The sequence below is a fragment of the Salvelinus fontinalis genome, unplaced genomic scaffold, assembly GCF_029448725.1.
Source record: "Salvelinus fontinalis isolate EN_2023a unplaced genomic scaffold, ASM2944872v1 scaffold_0316, whole genome shotgun sequence".
Lineage (NCBI taxonomy): Eukaryota > Metazoa > Chordata > Actinopteri > Salmoniformes > Salmonidae > Salvelinus > Salvelinus fontinalis.
Window position 1 is genome coordinate 75,478 of NW_026600525.1, and position 19,933 is coordinate 95,410.

The 19,933-nt window shown below is 44.0% G+C and overlaps 3 non-coding genes across 3 annotated transcripts; all 3 read right to left on the reverse strand.

Annotated features, from left to right (window-relative positions):
• Window positions 1-132: 132 nt before the first annotated feature.
• On the reverse strand, window positions 133-205 carry trnak-cuu (transfer RNA lysine (anticodon CUU)). Its single transcript has one exon. It is a non-coding gene; the product is annotated as a tRNA-Lys (tRNA).
• A 3,033-nt stretch (window positions 206-3,238) lies between these two features.
• trnak-cuu (transfer RNA lysine (anticodon CUU)) lies at window positions 3,239-3,311 on the reverse strand. Its single transcript has one exon. It is a non-coding gene; the product is annotated as a tRNA-Lys (tRNA).
• A 445-nt stretch (window positions 3,312-3,756) lies between these two features.
• trnak-cuu (transfer RNA lysine (anticodon CUU)) lies at window positions 3,757-3,829 on the reverse strand. Its single transcript has one exon. It is a non-coding gene; the product is annotated as a tRNA-Lys (tRNA).
• Between the last annotated feature and the right edge of the window lie 16,104 nt (window positions 3,830-19,933).

The window sequence follows — 19,933 nt, forward strand, 5'->3', positions numbered from 1 at the left end:
GATTCAAATCCATAGTCTTCTGTAACACCAGCTATGCCTGACATGTCAGCAATGCAGGGTGGCAAGCCTGCTCGAAAGTCCAAGCGGATGGCTGTTTGCAAAGTGAGTTCGTGCTTCGGAAGAGAAAAGTGTCGCCCAACGTGGGGCTCGAACCCACGACCCTGAGATTAAGAGTCTCATGCTCTACCGACTGAGCTAGCCAGGCACCTTAACAGTAGTAATTACTTGGTCTGAATATCGTACAGCTCTGTTTGAGCAAAATATGGTGATCAGTGAAAGTGTTGTTAATGGATCCTGTGGTGCATTCGGTTAGCGTGTTGTACTTATACAGCAGTATGCAGTAAATTGATGTCACGGTTGTGAGTTTGAGCCTCAGCAGATGCAAGTATTTTTCTTGAACCTTCTGCCTGTCTATTTCTTGTCGAGAAAAGGAGCATTGCTTCAAACCATTTAGGAGGACGTTTCATTGGTAATAGGTATGTCATTGAGATAAAAGGTCAGAGTGAAGGTATAGCTAGGATTCAAATCCATAGTCTTCTGTAAAACCAGCTATGCCTGACAAGTCAGCAATGCAGGGTGGCAAGCCTGCTCGAATGTCCAAGCGGATGGCTGTTTGCAAAGTGAGTTCGTGCTTCGGAAGAGAAAAGATTCGCCGAACGTGGGGCCCGAACCCACGACCCTGAGATTAAGCGTCTCACGCTCTACCGACTGAGCTAGCCAGGCACGTCAACAGCAGTAATTACTTGGTCTGAATATCGTACAGCTCTGTTTGAGCAAAATATGGTGATCAGTGAAAGTGTTGTTAATGGATCCTGTGGTGCATTCGGTTAGCGTGTTGTACTTATACAGCAGTATGCACTAAATTGATGTCACGGTTGTGAGTTTGAGCCTCAGCAGATGCAAGTATTTTTCTTGAACCCTCATCTTTTCTATTTCTTGTCGAGAAAAGGAGCATTGCTTCAAACCATTTAGGAGGACGTTTCATTGGTAATAGGTATGTCATTGAGATAAAAGGTCAGAGTGAAGGTATAGCTAGGATTCAAATCCATAGTCTTCTGTAACACCAGCTATGCCTGACACGTCAGCGATGCAGGGTGGCATGCCTGCTCGACAGTCCAAGCGGATGGCTGTTTGCAAAGTGAGTTCGTGCATCGGAAGAGAAAAGATTCGCCCAACGTGGGGCTCGAACCCAAACCTGAGATTAAGAGTCTCATGCTCTACCGACTGAGCTAGGCAGGCACCTCAACTGTAATAATTACTTGGTCTGAATATCATACAGCTCTGTTTGAGCAAAATATGGTGATCAGTGAGAGTGTTGTTAATGGATCCTGTGGTGCATTCGGTTAGCGTGTTGTACTTATACAGCAGTATGCACTAAATTGATGTCACGGTTGTGAGTTTGAGCCTCAGCAGATGCAAGTATTTTTCTTGAACCCTCTGCCTGTCTTTTTCTTGTCGAGAAAAGGAGCATTGCTTCAAACCATTTAGGAGGACGTTTCATTGGTAATAGGTATGTCATTGAGATAAAAGGTCAGAGTGAAGGTATAGCTAGGATTCAAATCCATAGTCTTCTGTAACATCAGCTATGCCTGACATGTCAGCAATGCAGGGTGGCAAGCCTGCTCGAAAGTCCAAGCGGATGGCTGTTTGCAAAGTGAGTTCGTGCTTCGGAAGAGAAAAGTGTCGCCCAACGTGGGGCTCGAACCAACGACCCTGAGATTAAGAGTCTCATGCTCTACCGACTGAGCTAGCCAGGCACCTTAACAGCAGTAATTACTTGGTCTGAATATCGTACAGCTCTGTTTGAGCAAAATATGGTGATCAGTGAAAGTGTTGTTAATGGATCCTGTGGTGCATTCGGTTAGCGTGTTGTACTTATACAGCAGTATGCAGTAAATTGATGTCACGGTTATGAGTTTGAGCCTCAGCAGATGCAAGTATTTTTCTTGAACCTTCTGCCTGTCTATTTCTTGTCGAGAGAAGGAGCATTGCTTCAAACCATTTAGGAGGACGTTTCATTGGTAATAGGTCTGTCATTGAGATAAAAGGTCAGAGTGAAGGTATAGCTAGGATTCAAATCCATAGTCTTCTGTAAAACCAGCTATGCCTGACATGTCAGCAATGCAGGGTGGCAAGCCTGCTCGAAAGTCCAAGCGGATGGCTGTTTGCAAATTGAGTTCGTGCTTCGGAAGAGAAAAGTGTCGCCCAACGTGGGGCTCGAACCAACGACCCTGAGATTAAGAGTCTCATGCTCTACCGACTGAGCTAGCCAGGCACCTTAACAGCAGTAATTACTTGGTCTGAATATCGTACAGCTCTGTTTGAGCAAAATATGGTGATCAGTGAAAGTGTTGTTAATGGATCCTGTGGTGCATTCGGTTAGCGTGTTGTACTTATACAGCAGTATGCAGTAAATTGATGTCACGGTTGTGAGTTTGAGCCTCAGCAGATGCAAGTATTTTTCTTGAACCTTCTGCCTGTCTATTTCTTGTCGAGAAAAGGAGCATTGCTTCAAACCATTTAGGAGGACGTTTCATTGGTAATAGGTATGTCATTGAGATAAAAGGTCAGAGTGAAGGTATAGCTAGGATTCAAATCCATAGTCTTCTGTAAAACCAGCTATGCCTGACAAGTCAGCAATGCAGGGTGGCAAGCCTGCTCGAATGTCCAAGCGGATGGCTGTTTGCAAATTGAGTTCGTGCTTCGGAAGAGAAAAGATTCGCCGAACGTGGGGCTCGAACCCACGACCCTGAGATTAAGAGTCTCACGCTCTACCGACTGAGCTAGCCAGGCACGTCAACAGTAATAATTACTTGGTCTGAATATCATACAGCTCTGTTTGAGCAAAATATGGTGATCAGTGAGAGTGTTGTTAATGGATCCTGTGGTGCATTCGGTTAGCGTGTTGTACTTATACAGCAGTATGCACTAAATTGATGTCACGGTTGTGAGTTTGAGCCTCAGCAGATGCAAGTATTTTTCTTGAACCCTCTGCCTGTCTATTTCTTGTCGAGAAAAGGAGCATTGCTTCAAACCATTTAGGAGGACGTTTCATTGGTAATAGGTATGTCATTGAGATAAAAGGTCAGAGTGAAGGTATAGCTAGGATTCAAATCCATAGTCTTCTGTAAAACCAGCTATGCCTGACAAGTCAGCAATGCAGGGTGGCAAGCCTGCTCGAATGTCCAAGCGGATGGCTGTTTGCAAAGTGAGTTCGTGCTTCGGAAGAGAAAAGATTCGCCCAACGTGGGGCTCGAACCCACGACCCTGAGATTAAGAGTCTCATGCTCTACCGACTGAGCTAGCCAGGCATATCAACATTAATAATTACTTGGTCTGAATATCGTACAGCTCTGTTTGAGCAAAATATGGTGATCAGTGAGAGTGTTGTTAATGGATCCTGTGGTGCATTCGGTTAGCGTGTTGTACTTATACAGCAGTATGCACTAAATTGATGTCACGGTTGTGAGTTTGAGCCTCAGCAGATGCAAGTATTTTTCTTGAACCCTCTGCCTGTCTATTTCTTGTCGAGAAAAGGAGCATTGCTTCAAACCATTTAGGAGGACGTTTCATTGGTAATAGGTATGTCATTGAGATAAAAGGTCAGAGTGGAGGTATAGCTAGGATTCAAATCCATAGTCTTCTGTAACACCAGCTATGCCTGACACGTCAGCGATGCAGGGTGGCAAGCCTGCTCGACAGTCCAAGCGGATGGCTGTTTGCAATGTGAGTTCGTGCTTCGGAAGAGAAAAGTGTCGCCCAACGTGGGGCTCGAACCCACGACCCTGAGATTAAGAGTCTCATGCTCTACCGACTGAGCTAGCCAGGCATCGCAAAATTCTAAATTACTTGGTCTGAATATCGTACAGCTCTGTTTGAGCAAAATATGGTGATCAGTGAGAGTGTTGTTAATGGATCCTGTGGTGCATTCGGTTAGCGTGTTGTACTTATACAGCAGTATGCAGTAAATTGATGTCACGGTTATGAGTTTGAGCCTCAGCAGATGCAAGTATTTTTCTTGAACCTTCTGCCTGTCTATTTCTTGTCGAGAGAAGGAGCATTGCTTCAAACCATTTAGGAGGACGTTTCATTGGTAATAGGTCTGTCATTGAGATAAAAGGTCAGAGTGAAGGTATAGCTAGGATTCAAATCCATAGTCTTCTGTAAAACCAGCTATGCCTGACAAGTCAGCAATGCAGGGTGGCAAGCCTGCTCGAATGTCCAAGCTGATGGCTGTTTGCAAAGTGAGTTCGTGCTTCGGAAGAGAAAAGATTCGCCCAACGTGGGGTTCGAAACCACGACCCTGAGATTAAGAGTCTCATGCTCTACCGACTGAGCTAGCCAGGCACCTCAACAGTAATAATTACTTGGTCTGAATATCATACAGCTCTGTTTGAGCAAAATATGGTGATCAGTGAGAGTGTTGTTAATGGATCCTGTGGTGCATTCGGTTAGCGTGTTGTACTTATACAGCAGTATAGAGTAAATTGATGTCACGGTTATGAGTTTGAGCATCAGCAGATGCAAGTATTTTTCTTGAACCTTCTGCCTGTCTATTTCTTGTCGAGAAAAGGAGCATTGCTTCAAACCATTTAGGAGGACGTTTCATTGGTAATAGGTATGTCATTGAGATAAAAGGTCAGAGTGAAGGTATAGCTAGGATTCAAATCCATAGTCTTCTGTAAAACCAGCTATGCCTGACAAGACAGCAATGCAGGGTGGCAAGCCTGCTCGAATGTCCAAGCGGATGGCTGTTTGCAAAGTGAGTTCGTGCTTCGGAAGAGAAAAGATTCACCCAACGTGGGGCTCGAACCCACGACCCTGATATTAAGAGTCTCATGCTCTACCAACTGAGCTAGCCAGGCACCTCAACAGTGATAATTACTTGGTCTGAATATCGTACAGCTCTGTTTGAGCAAAATATGGTGACCAGTGAGAATGTTGTTAATGGATCCTGTGGTGCATTCGGTTAGCGTGTTGTACTTATACAGCAGTATGCAGTAAATTGATGTCACGGTTGTGAGTTTGAGCCTCAGCAGATGCAAGTATTTTTCTTGAACCTTCTGCCTGTCTATTTCTTGTCGAGAAAAGGAGCATTGCTTCAAACCATTTAGGAGGACGTTTCATTGGTAATAGGTCTGTCATTGAGATAAAAGGTCAGAGTGAAGGTATAGCTAGGATTCAAATCCATAGTCTTCTGTAACACCAGCTATGCCTGACAAGTCAGCAATGCAGGGTGGCAAGCCTGCTCGAAAGTCCAAGCGAATGGCTGTTTGCAAAGTGAGTTCGTGCTTCGGAAGAGAAAAGTGTCACCCAACGTGGGGCTCGAAACCACGAGCTTGAGATTAAGAGTCTCATGCTCTACCGACTGAGCTAGCCAGGCATCACAAGAGTAATAATTACTTGGTCTGAATATCGTACAGCTCTGTTTGAGCAAAATATGGTGATCAGTGAAAGTGTTGTTAATGGATCCTGTGGTGCATTCGGTTAGCGTGTTGTACTTTTACAGCAGTATGCAGTAAATTGATGTCACGGTTGTGAGTTTGAGCCTCAGCAGATGCAAGTATTTTTCTTGAACCTTCTGCCTGTCTATTTCTTGTCGAGAAAAGGAGCATTGCTTCAAACCATTTAGGAGGACGTTTCATTGGTAATAGGTATGTCATTGAGACAAAAGGTCAGAGTGAAGGTATAGCTAGGATTCAAATCCATAGTCTTCTGTAACACCAGCTATGCCTGACAAGTCAGCAATGCAGGGTGGCAAGCCTGCTCGAAAGTCCAAGCGAATGGCTGTTTGCAAAGTGAGTTCGTGCTTCGGAAGAGAAAAGTGTCACCCAACGTGGGGCTCGAAACCACGAGCTTGAGATTAAGAGTCTCATGCTTTACCGACTGAGCTAGTCAGGCACCTCAACAGTGATAATTACTTGGTCTGAATATCGTACAGCTCTGTTTGAGCAAAATATGGTGATCAGTGAGAGTGTTGTTAATGGATCCTATGGTGCATTCGGTTAGCGTGTTGTACTTTTACAGCAGTATGCAGTAAATTGATGTCACGGTTGTGAGTTTGAGCCTCAGCAGATGCAAGTATTTTTCTTGAACCTTCTGCCTGTCTATTTCTTGTCGAGAAAAGGAGCATTGCTTCAAACCATTTAGGAGGACGTTTCATTGGTAATAGGTATGTCATTGAGATAAAAGGTCAGAGTGAAGGTATAGCTAGGATTCAAATCCATAGTCTTCTGTAACACCAGCTATGCCTGACATGTCAGCAATGCAGGGTGGCAAGCCTGCTCGAAAGTCCAAGCGGATGGCTGTTTGCAAAGTGAGTTCGTGCTTCGGAAGAGAAAAGTGTCACCCAACGTGGGGCTCGAAACCACGAGCCTGAGATTAAGAGTCTCATGCTCTACCGACTGAGCTAGCCAGGCATCACAACATTAATAATTACTTGGTCTGAATATCGTACAGCTCTGTTTGAGCAAAATATGGTGATCAGTGAAAGTGTTGTTAATGGATCCTGTGGTGCATTCGGTTAGCGTGTTGTACTTATACAGCAGTATGCAGTAAATTGATGTCACGGTTATGAGTTTGAGCCTCAGCAGATGCAAGTATTTTTCTTGAACCTTCTGCCTGTCTATTTCTTGTCGAGAAAAGGAGCATTGCTTCAAACCATTTAGGAGGACGTTTCATTGGTAATAGGTATGTCATTGAGATAAAAGGTCAGAGTGAAGGTATAGCTAGGATTCAAATCCATAGTCTTCTGTAAAACCAGCTATGCCTGACAAGACAGCAATGCAGGGTGGCAAGCCTGCTCGAATGTCCAAGCGGATGGCTGTTTGCAAAGTGAGTTCGTGCTTCGGAAGAGAAAAGATTCACCCAACGTGGGGCTCGAATCCACGACCCTGAGATTAAGAGTCTCATGCTTTACCGACTGAGCTAGTCAGGCACCTCAACAGTGATAATTACTTGGTCTGAATATCGTACAGCTCTGTTTGAGCAAAATATGGTGATCAGTGAGAATGTTGTTAATGGATCCTGTGGTGCATTCGGTTAGCGTGTTGTACTTATACAGCAGTATGCAGTAAATTGATGTCACGGTTGTGAGTTTGAGCCTCAGCAGATGCAAGTATTTTTCTTGAACCTTCTGCCAGTCTATTTCTTGTCGAGAAAAGGAGCATTGCTTCAAACCATTTAGGAGGACGTTTCATTGGTAATAGGTCTGTCATTGAGATAAAAGGTCAGAGTGAAGGTATAGCTAGGATTCAAATCCATAGTCTTCTGTAACACCAGCTATGCCTGACATGTCAGCAATGCAGGGTGGCAAGCCTGCTCGAATGTCCAAGCGGATGACTGTTTGCAAAGTGAGTTCGTGCTTCGGAAGAGAAAAGTGTCACCCAACGTGGGGCTCCAAACCACGAGCCTGAGATTAAGAGTCTCATGCTCTACCGACTGAGCTAGCCAGGCATCTCAACATTAATAATTACTTGGTCTGAATATCGTACAGCTCTGTTTGAGCAAAATATGGTGATCAGTGAAAGTGTTGTTAATGGATCCTGTGGTGCATTCGGTTAGCGTGTTGTACTTATACAGCAGTATGCAGTAAATTGATGTCACGGTTATGAGTTTGAGCCTCAGCAGATGCAAGTATTTTTCTTGAACCTTCTGCCTGTCTATTTCTTGTCGAGAAAAGGAGCATTGCTTCAAACCATTTAGGAGGACGTTTCATTAGTAATAGGTATGTAATTGAGATAAAAGGTCAGAGTGAAGGTATAGCTAGGATTCAAATCCATAGTCTTCTGTAAAACCAGCTATGCCTGACAAGACAGCAATGCAGGGTGGCAAGCCTGCTCGAATGTCCAAGCGGATGGCTGTTTGCAAAGTGAGTTCGTGCTTCGGAAGAGAAAAGATTCACCCAACGTGGGGCTCGAATCCACGACCCTGAGATTAAGAGTCTCATGCTCTACCGACTGAGCTAGCCAGGCACCTCAACAGTGATAATTACTTGGTCTGAATATCGTACAGCTCTGTTTGAGCAAAATATGGTGATCAGTGAGAATGTTGTTAATGGATCCTGTGGTGCATTCGGTTAGCGTGTTGTACTTATACAGCAGTATGCAGTAAATTGATGTCACGGTTGTGAGTTTGAGCCTCAGCAGATGCAAGTATTTTTCTTGAACCTTCTGCCTGTCTATTTCTTGTCGAGAAAAGGAGCATTGCTTCAAACCATTTAGGAGGACGTTTCATTGGTAATAGGTCTGTCATTGAGATAAAAGGTCAGACTGAAGGTATAGCTAGGATTCAAATCCATAGTCTTCTGTAAAACCAGCTATGCCTGACAAGTCAGCAATGCAGGGTGGCAAGCCTGCTCGAATGTCCAAGCGGATGGCTGTTTGCAAAGTGAGTTCGTGCTTCGGAAGAGAAAAGCTTCACCCAACGTGGGGCTCGAATCCACGACCCTGAGATTAAGAGTCTCATGCTTTACCGACTGAGCTAGTCAGGCACCTCAACAGTGATAATTACTTGGTCTGAATATCGTACAGCTCTGTTTGAGCAAAATATGGTGATCAGTGAGAGTGTTGTTAATGGATCCTATGGTGCATTCGGTTAGCGTGTTGTACTTTTACAGCAGTATGCAGTAAATTGATGTCACGGTTGTGAGTTTGAGCCTCAGCAGATGCAAGTATTTTTCTTGAACCTTCTGCCTGTCTATTTCTTGTCGAGAAAAGGAGCATTGCTTCAAACCATTTAGGAGGACGTTTCATTGGTAATAGGTATGTCATTGAGATAAAAGGTCAGAGTGAAGGTATAGCTAGGATTCAAATCCATAGTCTTCTGTAACACCAGCTATGCCTGACAAGTCAGCAATGCAGGGTGGCAAGCCTGCTCGAAAGTCCAAGCGGATGGCTGTTTGCAAAGTGAGTTCGTGCTTCGGAAGAGAAAAGATTCGCCCAACGTGGGGCTCGAACCCACGACCCTGATATTAAGAGTCACATGTTCTACCGACTGAGCTAGCCAGGCACCTCAAGAGTAATAATTACTTGGTCTGAATATCGTACAGCTCTGTTTGAGCAAAATATGGTGATCAGTGAAAGTGTTGTTAATGGATCCTGTGGTGCATTCGGTTAGCGTGTTGTACTTTTACAGCAGTATGCAGTAAATTGATGTCACGGTTGTGAGTTTGAGCCTCAGCAGATGCAAGTATTTTTCTTGAACCTTCTGCCTGTCTATTTCTTGTCGAGAAAAGGAGCATTGCTTCAAACCATTTAGGAGGACGTTTCATTGGTAATAGGTATGTCATTGAGACAAAAGGTCAGAGTGAAGGTATAGCTAGGATTCAAATCCATAGTCTTCTGTAACACCAGCTATGCCTGACAAGTCAGCAATGCAGGGTGGCAAGCCTGCTCGAATGTCCAAGCGGATGACTGTTTGCAAAGTGAGTTCGTGCTTCGGAAGAGAAAAGTGTCACCCAACGTGGGGCTCCAAACCACGAGCCTGAGATTAAGAGTCTCATGCTCTACCGACTGAGCTAGCCAGGCATCTCAACATTAATAATTACTTGGTCTGAATATCGTACAGCTCTGTTTGAGCAAAATATGGTGATCAGTGAAAGTGTTGTTAATGGATCCTGTGGTGCATTCGGTTAGCGTGTTGTACTTATACAGCAGTATGCAGTAAATTGATGTCACGGTTATGAGTTTGAGCCTCAGCAGATGCAAGTATTTTTCTTGAACCTTCTGCCTGTCTATTTCTTGTCGAGAAAAGAAGCATTGCTTCAAACCATTTAGGAGGACGTTTCATTGGTAATAGGTCTGTCATTGAGATAAAAGGTCAGACTGAAGGTATAGCTAGGATTCAAATCCATAGTCTTCTGTAAAACCAGCTATGCCTGACAAGTCAGCAATGCAGGGTGGCAAGCCTGCTCGAATGTCCAAGCGGATGGCTGTTTGCAAAGTGAGTTCGTGCTTCGGAAGAGAAAAGATTCACCCAACGTGGGGCTCGAATCCACGACCCTGAGATTAAGAGTCTCATGCTTTACCGACTGAGCTAGTCAGGCACCTCAACAGTGATAATTACTTGGTCTGAATATCGTACAGCTCTGTTTGAGCAAAATATGGTGATCAGTGAGAGTGTTGTTAATGGATCCTATGGTGCATTCGGTTAGCGTGTTGTACTTTTACAGCAGTATGCAGTAAATTGATGTCACGGTTGTGAGTTTGAGCCTCAGCAGATGCAAGTATTTTTCTTGAACCTTCTGCCTGTCTATTTCTTGTCGAGAAAAGGAGCATTGCTTCAAACCATTTAGGAGGACGTTTCATTGGTAATAGGTATGTCATTGAGATAAAAGGTCAGAGTGAAGGTATAGCTAGGATTCAAATCCATAGTCTTCTGTAACACCAGCTATGCCTGACAAGTCAGCAATGCAGGGTGGCAAGCCTGCTCGAAAGTCCAAGCGGATGGCTGTTTGCAAAGTGAGTTCGTGCTTCGGAAGAGAAAAGATTCGCCCAACGTGGGGCTCGAACCCACGACCCTGATATTAAGAGTCACATGCTCTACCGACTGAGCTAGCCAGGCACCTCAAGAGTAATAATTACTTGGTCTGAATATCGTACAGCTCTGTTTGAGCAAAATATGGTGATCAGTGAAAGTGTTGTTAATGGATCCTGTGGTGCATTCGGTTAGCGTGTTGTACTTTTACAGCAGTATGCAGTAAATTGATGTCACGGTTGTGAGTTTGAGCCTCAGCAGATGCAAGTATTTTTCTTGAACCTTCTGCCTGTCTATTTCTTGTCGAGAAAAGGAGCATTGCTTCAAACCATTTAGGAGGACGTTTCATTGGTAATAGGTATGTCATTGAGACAAAAGGTCAGAGTGAAGGTATAGCTAGGATTCAAATCCATAGTCTTCTGTAACACCAGCTATGCCTGACAAGTCAGCAATGCAGGGTGGCAAGCCTGCTCGAAAGTCCAAGCGAATGGCTGTTTGCAAAGTGAGTTCGTGCTTCGGAAGAGAAAAGTGTCACCCAACGTGGGGCTCGAAACCACGAGCTTGAGATTAAGAGTCTCATGCTCTACCGACTGAGCTAGCCAGGCATCACAACATTAATAATTACTTGGTCTGAATATCGTACAGCTCTGTTTGAGCAAAATATGGTGATCAGTGAAAGTGTTGTTAATGGATCCTGTGGTGCATTCGGTTAGCGTGTTGTACTTATACAGCAGTATGCAGTAAATTGATGTCACGGTTATGAGTTTGAGCCTCAGCAGATGCAAGTATTTTTCTTGAACCTTCTGCCTGTCTATTTCTTGTCGAGAAAAGGAGCATTGCTTCAAACCATTTAGGAGGACGTTTCATTGGTAATAGGTATGTCATTGAGATAAAAGGTCAGAGTGAAGGTATAGCTAGGATTCAAATCCATAGTCTTCTGTAACACCAGCTATGCCTGACATGTCAGCAATGCAGGGTGGCAAGCCTGCTCGAAAGTCCAAGCGGATGGCTGTTTGCAAAGTGAGTTCGTGCTTCGGAAGAGAAAAGTGTCACCCAACGTGGGGCTCGAAACCACGAGCTTGAGATTAAGAGTCTCATGCTCTACCGACTGAGCTAGCCAGGCATCACAACATTAATAATTACTTGGTCTGAATATCGTACAGCTCTGTTTGAGCAAAATATGGTGATCAGTGAAAGTGTTGTTAATGGATCCTGTGGTGCATTCGGTTAGCGTGTTGTACTTATACAGCAGTATGCAGTAAATTGATGTCACGGTTATGAGTTTGAGCCTCAGCAGATGCAAGTATTTTTCTTGAACCTTCTGCCTGTCTATTTCTTGTCGAGAAAAGGAGCATTGCTTCAAACCATTTAGGAGGACGTTTCATTGGTAATAGGTATGTCATTGAGATAAAAGGTCAGAGTGAAGGTATAGCTAGGATTCAAATCCATAGTCTTCTGTAACACCAGCTATGCCTGACATGTCAGCAATGCAGGGTGGCAAGCCTGCTCGAAAGTCCAAGCGGATGGCTGTTTGCAAAGTGAGTTCGTGCTTCGGAAGAGAAAAGTGTCACCCAACGTGGGGCTCGAAACCACGAGCCTGAGATTAAGAGTCTCATGCTCTACCGACTGAGCTAGCCAGGCATCACAACATTAATAATTACTTGGTCTGAATATCGTACAGCTCTGTTTGAGCAAAATATGGTGATCAGTGAAAGTGTTGTTAATGGATCCTGTGGTGCATTCGGTTAGCGTGTTGTACTTATACAGCAGTATGCAGTAAATTGATGTCACGGTTATGAGTTTGAGCCTCAGCAGATGCAAGTATTTTTCTTGAACCTTCTGCCTGTCTATTTCTTGTCGAGAAAAGGAGCATTGCTTCAAACCATTTAGGAGGACGTTTCATTGGTAATAGGTATGTCATTGAGATAAAAGGTCAGAGTGAAGGTATAGCTAGGATTCAAATCCATAGTCTTCTGTAACACCAGCTATGCCTGACAAGTCAGCAATGCAGGGTGGCAAGCCTGCTCGAAAGTCCAAGCGAATGGCTGTTTGCAAAGTGAGTTCGTGCTTCGGAAGAGAAAAGTGTCACCCAACGTGGGGCTCGAAACCACGAGCTTGAGATTAAGAGTCTCATGCTCTACCGACTGAGCTAGCCAGGCATCACAACATTAATAATTACTTGGTCTGAATATCGTACAGCTCTGTTTGAGCAAAATATGGTGATCAGTGAAAGTGTTGTTAATGGATCCTGTGGTGCATTCGGTTAGCGTGTTGTACTTATACAGCAGTATGCAGTAAATTGATGTCACGGTTATGAGTTTGAGCCTCAGCAGATGCAAGTATTTTTCTTGAACCTTCTGCCTGTCTATTTCTTGTCGAGAAAAGGAGCATTGCTTCAAACCATTTAGGAGGACGTTTCATTGGTAATAGGTATGTCATTGAGATAAAAGGTCAGAGTGAAGGTATAGCTAGGATTCAAATCCATAGTCTTCTGTAAAACCAGCTATGCCTGACAAGACAGCAATGCAGGGTGGCAAGCCTGCTCGAATGTCCAAGCGGATGGCTGTTTGCAAAGTGAGTTCGTGCTTCGGAAGAGAAAAGATTCACCCAACGTGGGGCTCGAATCCACGACCCTGAGATTAAGAGTCTCATGCTTTACCGACTGAGCTAGTCAGGCACCTCAACAGTGATAATTACTTGGTCTGAATATCGTACAGCTCTGTTTGAGCAAAATATGGTGATCAGTGAGAGTGTTGTTAATGGATCCTATGGTGCATTCGGTTAGCGTGTTGTACTTTTACAGCAGTAAGCAGTAAATTGATGTCACGGTTGTGAGTTTGAGCCTCAGCAGATGCAAGTATTTTTCTTGAACCTTCTGCCTGTCTATTTCTTGTCGAGAAAAGGAGCATTGCTTCAAACCATTTAGGAGGACGTTTCATTGGTAATAGGTATGTCATTGAGATAAAAGGTCAGAGTGAAGGTATAGCTAGGATTCAAATCCATAGTCTTCTGTAACACCAGCTATGCCTGACATGTCAGCAATGCAGGGTGGCAAGCCTGCTCGAAAGTCCAAGCGGATGGCTGTTTGCAAAGTGAGTTCGTGCTTCGGAAGAGAAAAGTGTCACCCAACGTGGGGCTCGAAACCACGAGCCTGAGATTAAGAGTCTCATGCTCTACCGACTGAGCTAGCCAGGCATCACAACATTAATAATTACTTGGTCTGAATATCGTACAGCTCTGTTTGAGCAAAATATGGTGATCAGTGAAAGTGTTGTTAATGGATCCTGTGGTGCATTCGGTTAGCGTGTTGTACTTATACAGCAGTATGCAGTAAATTGATGTCACGGTTATGAGTTTGAGCCTCAGCAGATGCAAGTATTTTTCTTGAACCTTCTGCCTGTCTATTTCTTGTCGAGAAAAGGAGCATTGCTTCAAACCATTTAGGAGGACGTTTCATTGGTAATAGGTATGTCATTGAGATAAAAGGTCAGAGTGAAGGTATAGCTAGGATTCAAATCCATAGTCTTCTGTAACACCAGCTATGCCTGACAAGTCAGCAATGCAGGGTGGCAAGCCTGCTCGAAAGTCCAAGCGAATGGCTGTTTGCAAAGTGAGTTCGTGCTTCGGAAGAGAAAAGTGTCACCCAACGTGGGGCTCGAAACCACGAGCTTGAGATTAAGAGTCTCATGCTCTACCGACTGAGCTAGCCAGGCATCACAACATTAATAATTACTTGGTCTGAATATCGTACAGCTCTGTTTGAGCAAAATATGGTGATCAGTGAAAGTGTTGTTAATGGATCCTGTGGTGCATTCGGTTAGCGTGTTGTACTTATACAGCAGTATGCAGTAAATTGATGTCACGGTTATGAGTTTGAGCCTCAGCAGATGCAAGTATTTTTCTTGAACCTTCTGCCTGTCTATTTCTTGTCGAGAAAAGGAGCATTGCTTCAAACCATTTAGGAGGACGTTTCATTGGTAATAGGTATGTCATTGAGATAAAAGGTCAGAGTGAAGGTATAGCTAGGATTCAAATCCATAGTCTTCTGTAACACCAGCTATGCCTGACATGTCAGCAATGCAGGGTGGCAAGCCTGCTCGAAAGTCCAAGCGGATGGCTGTTTGCAAAGTGAGTTCGTGCTTCGGAAGAGAAAAGTGTCACCCAACGTGGGGCTCGAAACCACGAGCTTGAGATTAAGAGTCTCATGCTCTACCGACTGAGCTAGCCAGGCATCACAACATTAATAATTACTTGGTCTGAATATCGTACAGCTCTGTTTGAGCAAAATATGGTGATCAGTGAAAGTGTTGTTAATGGATCCTGTGGTGCATTCGGTTAGCGTGTTGTACTTATACAGCAGTATGCAGTAAATTGATGTCACGGTTATGAGTTTGAGCCTCAGCAGATGCAAGTATTTTTCTTGAACCTTCTGCCTGTCTATTTCTTGTCGAGAAAAGGAGCATTGCTTCAAACCATTTAGGAGGACGTTTCATTGGTAATAGGTATGTCATTGAGATAAAAGGTCAGAGTGAAGGTATAGCTAGGATTCAAATCCATAGTCTTCTGTAACACCAGCTATGCCTGACATGTCAGCAATGCAGGGTGGCAAGCCTGCTCGAAAGTCCAAGCGGATGGCTGTTTGCAAAGTGAGTTCGTGCTTCGGAAGAGAAAAGTGTCACCCAACGTGGGGCTCGAAACCACGAGCCTGAGATTAAGAGTCTCATGCTCTACCGACTGAGCTAGCCAGGCATCACAACATTAATAATTACTTGGTCTGAATATCGTACAGCTCTGTTTGAGCAAAATATGGTGATCAGTGAAAGTGTTGTTAATGGATCCTGTGGTGCATTCGGTTAGCGTGTTGTACTTATACAGCAGTATGCAGTAAATTGATGTCACGGTTATGAGTTTGAGCCTCAGCAGATGCAAGTATTTTTCTTGAACCTTCTGCCTGTCTATTTCTTGTCGAGAAAAGGAGCATTGCTTCAAACCATTTAGGAGGACGTTTCATTGGTAATAGGTATGTCATTGAGATAAAAGGTCAGAGTGAAGGTATAGCTAGGATTCAAATCCATAGTCTTCTGTAACACCAGCTATGCCTGACAAGTCAGCAATGCAGGGTGGCAAGCCTGCTCGAAAGTCCAAGCGAATGGCTGTTTGCAAAGTGAGTTCGTGCATCGGAAGAGAAAAGTGTCACCCAACGTGGGGCTCGAAACCACGAGCTTGAGATTAAGAGTCTCATGCTCTACCGACTGAGCTAGCCAGGCATCACAACATTAATAATTACTTGGTCTGAATATCGTACAGCTCTGTTTGAGCAAAATATGGTGATCAGTGAAAGTGTTGTTAATGGATCCTGTGGTGCATTCGGTTAGCGTGTTGTACTTATACAGCAGTATGCAGTAAATTGATGTCACGGTTATGAGTTTGAGCCTCAGCAGATGCAAGTATTTTTCTTGAACCTTCTGCCTGTCTATTTCTTGTCGAGAAAAGGAGCATTGCTTCAAACCATTTAGGAGGACGTTTCATTGGTAATAGGTATGTCATTGAGATAAAAGGTCAGAGTGAAGGTATAGCTAGGATTCAAATCCATAGTCTTCTGTAAAACCAGCTATGCCTGACAAGACAGCAATGCAGGGTGGCAAGCCTGCTCGAATGTCCAAGCGGATGGCTGTTTGCAAAGTGAGTTCGTGCTTCGGAAGAGAAAAGATTCACCCAACGTGGGGCTCGAATCCACGACCCTGAGATTAAGAGTCTCATGCTTTACCGACTGAGCTAGTCAGGCACCTCAACAGTGATAATTACTTGGTCTGAATATCGTACAGCTCTGTTTGAGCAAAATATGGTGATCAGTGAGAGTGTTGTTAATGGATCCTATGGTGCATTCGGTTAGCGTGTTGTACTTTTACAGCAGTATGCAGTAAATTGATGTCACGGTTGTGAGTTTGAGCCTCAGCAGATGCAAGTATTTTTCTTGAACCTTCTGCCTGTCTATTTCTTGTCGAGAAAAGGAGCATTGCTTCAAACCATTTAGGAGGACGTTTCATTGGTAATAGGTATGTCATTGAGATAAAAGGTCAGAGTGAAGGTATAGCTAGGATTCAAATCCATAGTCTTCTGTAAAACCAGCTATGCCTGACAAGACAGCAATGCAGGGTGGCAAGCCTGCTCGAATGTCCAAGCGGATGGCTGTTTGCAAAGTGAGTTCGTGCTTCGGAAGAGAAAAGATTCACCCAACGTGGGGCTCGAATCCACGACCCTGAGATTAAGAGTCTCATGCTTTACCGACTGAGCTAGTCAGGCACCTCAACAGTGATAATTACTTGGTCTGAATATCGTACAGCTCTGTTTGAGCAAAATATGGTGATCAGTGAGAGTGTTGTTAATGGATCCTATGGTGCATTCGGTTAGCGTGTTGTACTTTTACAGCAGTATGCAGTAAATTGATGTCACGGTTGTGAGTTTGAGCCTCAGCAGATGCAAGTATTTTTCTTGAACCTTCTGCCTGTCTATTTCTTGTCGAGAAAAGGAGCATTGCTTCAAACCATTTAGGAGGACGTTTCATTGGTAATAGGTATGTCATTGAGATAAAAGGTCAGAGTGAAGGTATAGCTAGGATTCAAATCCATAGTCTTCTGTAACACCAGCTATGCCTGACATGTCAGCAATGCAGGGTGGCAAGCCTGCTCGAAAGTCCAAGCGGATGGCTGTTTGCAAAGTGAGTTCGTGCTTCGGAAGAGAAAAGTGTCACCCAACGTGGGGCTCGAAACCACGAGCCTGAGATTAAGAGTCTCATGCTCTACCGACTGAGCTAGCCAGGCATCACAACATTAATAATTACTTGGTCTGAATATCGTACAGCTCTGTTTGAGCAAAATATGGTGATCAGTGAAAGTGTTGTTAATGGATCCTGTGGTGCATTCGGTTAGCGTGTTGTACTTATACAGCAGTATGCAGTAAATTGATGTCACGGTTATGAGTTTGAGCCTCAGCAGATGCAAGTATTTTTCTTGAACCTTCTGCCTGTCTATTTCTTGTCGAGAAAAGGAGCATTGCTTCAAACCATTTAGGAGGACGTTTCATTGGTAATAGGTATGTCATTGAGATAAAAGGTCAGAGTGAAGGTATAGCTAGGATTCAAATCCATAGTCTTCTGTAACACCAGCTATGCCTGACAAGTCAGCAATGCAGGGTGGCAAGCCTGCTCGAAAGTCCAAGCGAATGGCTGTTTGCAAAGTGAGTTCGTGCTTCGGAAGAGAAAAGTGTCACCCAACGTGGGGCTCGAAACCACGAGCTTGAGATTAAGAGTCTCATGCTCTACCGACTGAGCTAGCCAGGCATCACAACATTAATAATTACTTGGTCTGAATATCGTACAGCTCTGTTTGAGCAAAATATGGTGATCAGTGAAAGTGTTGTTAATGGATCCTGTGGTGCATTCGGTTAGCGTGTTGTACTTATACAGCAGTATGCAGTAAATTGATGTCACGGTTATGAGTTTGAGCCTCAGCAGATGCAAGTATTTTTCTTGAACCTTCTGCCTGTCTATTTCTTGTCGAGAAAAGGAGCATTGCTTCAAACCATTTAGGAGGACGTTTCATTGGTAATAGGTATGTCATTGAGATAAAAGGTCAGAGTGAAGGTATAGCTAGGATTCAAATCCATAGTCTTCTGTAACACCAGCTATGCCTGACATGTCAGCAATGCAGGGTGGCAAGCCTGCTCGAAAGTCCAAGCGGATGGCTGTTTGCAAAGTGAGTTCGTGCTTCGGAAGAGAAAAGTGTCACCCAACGTGGGGCTCGAAACCACGAGCTTGAGATTAAGAGTCTCATGCTCTACCGACTGAGCTAGCCAGGCATCACAACATTAATAATTACTTGGTCTGAATATCGTACAGCTCTGTTTGAGCAAAATATGGTGATCAGTGAAAGTGTTGTTAATGGATCCTGTGGTGCATTCGGTTAGCGTGTTGTACTTATACAGCAGTATGCAGTAAATTGATGTCACGGTTATGAGTTTGAGCCTCAGCAGATGCAAGTATTTTTCTTGAACCTTCTGCCTGTCTATTTCTTGTCGAGAAAAGGAGCATTGCTTCAAACCATTTAGGAGGACGTTTCATTGGTAATAGGTATGTCATTGAGATAAAAGGTCAGAGTGAAGGTATAGCTAGGATTCAAATCCATAGTCTTCTGTAACACCAGCTATGCCTGACATGTCAGCAATGCAGGGTGGCAAGCCTGCTCGAAAGTCCAAGCGGATGGCTGTTTGCAAAGTGAGTTCGTGCTTCGGAAGAGAAAAGTGTCACCCAACGTGGGGCTCGAAACCACGAGCCTGAGATTAAGAGTCTCATGCTCTACCGACTGAGCTAGCCAGGCATCACAACATTAATAATTACTTGGTCTGAATATCGTACAGCTCTGTTTGAGCAAAATATGGTGATCAGTGAAAGTGTTGTTAATGGATCCTGTGGTGCATTCGGTTAGCGTGTTGTACTTATACAGCAGTATGCAGTAAATTGATGTCACGGTTATGAGTTTGAGCCTCAGCAGATGCAAGTATTTTTCTTGAACCTTCTGCCTGTCTATTTCTTGTCGAGAAAAGGAGCATTGCTTCAAACCATTTAGGAGGACGTTTCATTGGTAATAGGTATGTCATTGAGATAAAAGGTCAGAGTGAAGGTATAGCTAGGATTCAAATCCATAGTCTTCTGTAAAACCAGCTATGCCTGACAAGTCAGCAATGCAGGGTGGCAAGCCTGCTCGAAAGTCCAAGCGAATGGCTGTTTGCAAAGTGAGTTCGTGCTTCGGAAGAGAAAAGTGTCACCCAACGTGGGGCTCGAAACCACGAGCTTGAGATTAAGAGTCTCATGCTCTACCGACTGAGCTAGCCAGGCATCACAACATTAATAATTACTTGGTCTGAATATCGTACAGCTCTGTTTGAGCAAAATATGGTGATCAGTGAAAGTGTTGTTAATGGATCCTGTGGTGCATTCGGTTAGCGTGTTGTACTTATACAGCAGTATGCAGTAAATTGATGTCACGGTTATGAGTTTGAGCCTCAGCAGATGCAAGTATTTTTCTTGAACCTTCTGCCTGTCTATTTCTTGTCGAGAAAAGGAGCATTGCTTCAAACCATTTAGGAGGACGTTTCATTGGTAATAGGTATGTCATTGAGATAAAAGGTCAGAGTGAAGGTATAGCTAGGATTCAAATCCATAGTCTTCTGTAAAACCAGCTATGCCTGACAAGACAGCAATGCAGGGTGGCAAGCCTGCTCGAATGTCCAAGCGGATGGCTGTTTGCAAAGTGAGTTCGTGCTTCGGAAGAGAAAAGATTCACCCAACGTGGGGCTCGAATCCACGACCCTGAGATTAAGAGTCTCATGCTTTACCGACTGAGCTAGTCAGGCACCTCAACAGTGATAATTACTTGGTCTGAATATCGTACAGCTCTGT